We start from the raw sequence: 4,743 nt of genomic DNA, 5'->3' as shown, positions 1-4,743 counted from the left end.
TGGGACCAGCTAGCGCAAAGAAGTGGCAGAAAGTTATTTGAGCAATTACCCTCTAATGCCATGCTGGGTGATAATCATGAAGTTAACTTTATTTTTCAGATACAACAACGTTATAAAACATACTTACGGCATCACTGTTGCAACCAGCAACAAGACTGATACTGAGGACCAGGAGGACAAGTGCCATTGCCAGATGCTTTAATGTGGTTGATGGACAAAAATAAATCAGAATTATATAAATATAGAAATGCACCATCTATGAGACCTTTTGTCTAGACACGGTATAATTATATGGTTGGAATTTTTTAAAATAGCATCATCAACAACAATAACAAAAACAACAACAACAACCAAATAAAAAATAAATTTTTTAATGAGCGTGGTCCACAAAGAGACCCTGACCAACAGCAACACGTAACATGTAGAACGATACATGACGCCTATCAGGTGCTAAAACACCTAATTTAACTCTTTAACTACCAGCCATTTTCAGGATTTTCATCAAAACTTCACATCACTGAAAATAAAAATAGATTCTTCTCTTTTCTTCACTCTAACACAAAAGCAATGAGTCTAAACTATACATGATTTCGTTCTACCAACGATGGTGGACGGGAAGATTAGCAGCTTGGAGTTTCTGTTTTATCTTTAGAGGTCATCTAAAACATTAGAGTAATTTCTCTTCCCCAATGGGTGGTGTTACCCGTTACTCTGGGAAATAACTTTGAACTCAATATCAGTATTTTGCTCTCGTAACGATCGGTTTGTTGGTTGGAAACGGTCGCAGTTTTAATTTTTTAAAATTAATTTTATAAATGGAATATATTATGAGTCTCTATTTATATTGCCTCTGATTTCATGTCGTGGATTTTACCATTCTAATGAAGGATAACGAAGGCTACTTTATGAGCCAAGTAGACATGAAACACAATCAGTACCAGAAGTATTAAGTTGACGGATCCGATAAGAAGAGAGAGGAGAAATAGCAACAATCTAATTTTTGAAACATTACAATTCAATGAATTAGTCTCCTGGAGTTTTTGGTTGTTTTGTTTTGTTTTTGGGGATTTTTTGATGGTGCTTAAACACTTTTGTTCCTTGCAGCGCCAATAAAAGGAGAATGAGAGGGAGAAAGATGTATATCTGAAGTTAAAGCACCAAACGCTTGTCTTGACAAAGTGGGACTTCTACGAGAAATCTATTTTGTTGCTCGTTTTTCTTTAATATGGATTTTACGGCACTTGCAACAATGTTACTGTTTGGTCATTTCAGCGCCAGTAAAAAGGGGGATAATAGAGATCTGAAGCACCAAAGAAAAGGAAGACAAGAGGGCCTGGTTCAAATAGAGAACAGATGTTTCCACGAGTAATCCGCCAAATCGCCCATTTTGACATGACCTAAAAGTACTAGCCGGTCCAAGCAAATGTCTTCTTATAAAGGATACACTAAAATTTTATACATTTAGTAAAAGCTTGAACTTTTATATAGAGAGCAATATCCATTAAACGCGCTTTGCGAGGGTTCCCTGGCCAACAGAACACGTGACATTTAGGACGAGACGTGATGCCTGTTAGGCGATATTACATTTTCCCCCGACAGAGACAACGCTGTTAACGGTCTGGTACTCATTTTACACCTGAGTACGATGATTGAATGTGAGTAACGAGCCTTTTCCACTATGCACCGCTTAGAACGGGACTCGAACGAAAGACCTCTGGATACGAAGGGGAGTGTAAAGCCAATAGTCCACACAGCGGAAAATGAATAACCTTAATAATGTATCAAAGAGAGATAATTTGCAAGGAAAAAAATCATCTCTCCAAAAAATGTACTACTACTATACATTTGACTGCCTCCCTCCCCGCTAAGGATCGACGCTATGCAAGAAAAAAAAGCAATCTTAATGCAGAACAAACAAAGAAAAAAAAGGCAGAGGACGTCGGGTGCTTGGTATGGGTAGGTTTAGCGGCTCTTCTCTTTATTCTTCGTATTTTGTCAGTGCCCGATGTCTTTGTCCGGAAGACGGTAGAGGATGGCGGTGCCGGGTCGTCGAAGTCAATATCCGGTGTGGGTTAGCCCAAGATTGGTAATCATTTAACTAACTAACTTTCCGACATTTGAATAAAAATGTACCAGATGCCCTAATTTGGCCAACATGTTAAATTCGTGATACATTTTTTTTTTGGTTTCTTTTTAAATTATTTATTTCTTCAGAATATACTAGATACAGTTTTGGTGGTATCTAGTGTTATAATAATAAGACAAACGTAAAGCAATCTCACAAAACAATGGAAACTAAAACGAAACAAAAAAGACAAACATAAAATGCGAAGGTATGTTCCATATGGGTGTTATTATTATTATTAACCTATTGTTTCACGTTCACTTCAAAAAAAAATTCTAAGATAAACTATTTCTCCGCACAATGTTATCTTAAAGAAAGAAAAAAATGGAAAAAGAAAAAAAAAGTATCAAGGTGAAAATGAAAGTTGAAAAAACGTACCTTAATATTGAAGACCTGCATGTTTACTTCTAGACTTGGATCAGAAATGTTTACTTCTAGACTTGGATCAGAAATGTTTACTTCTGGACTTGGATCAGAAATGAAAAGTCACAGAATATCACGATCATTTATAGGCAAAACGCACAGAACAGTTTTATCCCTGCTACTCTAACTATCCAATCAGACTAGGTCACGTGCAGGAAATCGTACACTAGCCAATCGTTGAAGACTTCATCACAGGGCATCACTGTTAAGACGCGTGGTTCTAACGCAAAATGTGTTACCCCACTTCTCAAAACGGTATGAAGTCGGGATGAACCAGTTGCTATAAAGTCTAATTAAAGGTAAACTAGTCAAAAATATGAATTATATATTGGTGTTAAGCAATCTGGAATATGATAATCATTCTCCTCAATAAGCATATAAACTCAACGCAAGTCTTATTTTTCTGGCTACAAATTCAGTATTCAGCATCTAATCATCCCGACTTAATACCGTTTTGGCACGTTGGGTCGCAAATGCGTTACCCATGTCTGGGATGGAAGAGTGGCGGAGAGATTTGAAACTATCTGAAAAAAAGTTAGCATTAGATGATGATATGGTGAATTGATACTGAATATCATTTAGTAATGTCAATACAACTGTCATGTAATAATCAATGATTTTGGTATTTTAGTGGGAGAGAAAGAGAGAGAGAGAGAGAGAGAGAGAGAGAGAGAGAGAGAGAGAGAGAGAGAGAGAGATAGTATGTATGTATCTTCTTCATCATCATTGCCGACGTCGTCGTCGTTTCCCCTTCATCATCATCGTCTTCCTTACTTCTTTTTCTTCTTCTTCTTCTTCTTCTTCTTCTTCTTCTTCTTCTTCTTCTTCTTCTTCTTCTTCTTCTTCTTCTTCTTACTTCCTCTCCGTTCTTCTTCTTCTTTTCTTCTTTCTTCTTCTTCTTCTTCTTCTTCTTTCTTCTTCTTCTTCTTCTTCTTCTTCTTCTTCTTCTTCTTCTTCTTCGTCGTCTTCTTCTTCTTCTTCTTCTTCTTCTTCTTCTTCTTCTTCTTCTTCTTCTTCTTAGTAAATAGTAAATAATGAATTTATATAGGCCCTAAACATCCACGTTAATCGTGCTCTGCGGCGCTTTACATAATAAAAATAAAAATGTTTAAAAACAACAAAATTCAAAATCACAACACTACACGATACATAATAAGCATGAATACAAAAACAAAATCTAAGTAACATCCATTTCATGAAAATAAGCCTCACGGAACAACTCAGTCTTCAGACATTTCCTGAAAGATGATAAATTTTCACAGACTTTGTCCGAGGACTAAGTGCGTTCCATAGGCGTGGTGCTATGAATGAAAAGGCTTTTTCACGGAAAGTGGATTTTGAGGTTGTAACTTTTAGAAGTTGGGACTGAGATGATGTTAAATTTCGAGTGGGTTCATATTTTTTAATCAGTTCCTGCAAATATTCCTGTGTCAATCAATCCAGACATCTAAAAACATAGCACAATATCTTAAATTCTATCCTATACTTCACAGGAAGCCAATACAATTCCTGGAGAGCTGGTGTTATGTGATCTCTTTTTTTCGTTAATTTTTTAAGTCTAGCCGCTTTATTTAGAATTTTTTGTAGTTGATGAATTAATCTACTTTGACAACCAATGAAAAGGGCATTGCAATAATCTAATCTGCTAGTAATAAACGAATTAACAAGCATCTTTGTAATATCAATATAATGTCTGACTCTTCCAATGTGTCTAATGTGATAGTTACAACATTGGCATATTTTTAAACATGATCTTCCATGGGTAACTCTTGATCTAAATACACCCCAAGATTTCTCAAACAAGAACTAGGTTTAATAGCATTTTCACCCACTAGTATCTCACTTGTAGATATTTTTGAGAGTTGATACCTATTTCCAAAAATTATCGTTTCCGTTTTGTCATAATTAAATTTAATTTTTTTCAGTTTCATCCAATCCTATATGTTAGCAATGCGATTTTCCATAACAGATACTGATGACAGCTCTGAATCATTATTGAGTTTTGTATAGAGCTGAGTGTCATCAGCATAAAAATGAAAATCAATGGGAAAATTGGATAACATATGAGAAAGGGGAGCAGTATACATTGTAAAAAGGAGGGGGGCCGAGAATAGATCCCTGAGGCACTCCACACGTTAATATGGATGGAGTTGATACGTGGTTTTCTTTAATTACCGACTGAGTTCTTTCAAACA

At 35.9% G+C, this 4,743-nt stretch overlaps 1 long non-coding RNA gene across 1 annotated transcript in view; it reads right to left on the bottom strand.

The window, feature by feature from the left end:
- Positions 1–2,657, bottom strand: part of LOC144967106 (uncharacterized) — a 7,072-nt gene extending 4,415 nt beyond the window's left edge. The window contains exons 1-2 of the long non-coding RNA XR_013644321.1: positions 2,504–2,657; positions 128–196 (exon numbers count right to left, since the gene is read on the bottom strand). This is a non-coding gene — a long non-coding RNA (uncharacterized LOC144967106). The remainder of the gene's footprint in view (positions 1–127; positions 197–2,503) is intronic.
- Between the last annotated feature and the right edge of the window lie 2,086 nt (positions 2,658–4,743).

This window comes from Berghia stephanieae, chromosome 3 (assembly GCF_034508935.2).
Source record: "Berghia stephanieae isolate SIO BIC M18660-M18661 chromosome 3, UCSD_Bste_1.3, whole genome shotgun sequence".
Classification (NCBI taxonomy): Eukaryota; Metazoa; Mollusca; class Gastropoda; order Nudibranchia; family Aeolidiidae; genus Berghia; species Berghia stephanieae.
This window is presented reverse-complemented; position numbering and strand designations above follow the sequence as displayed.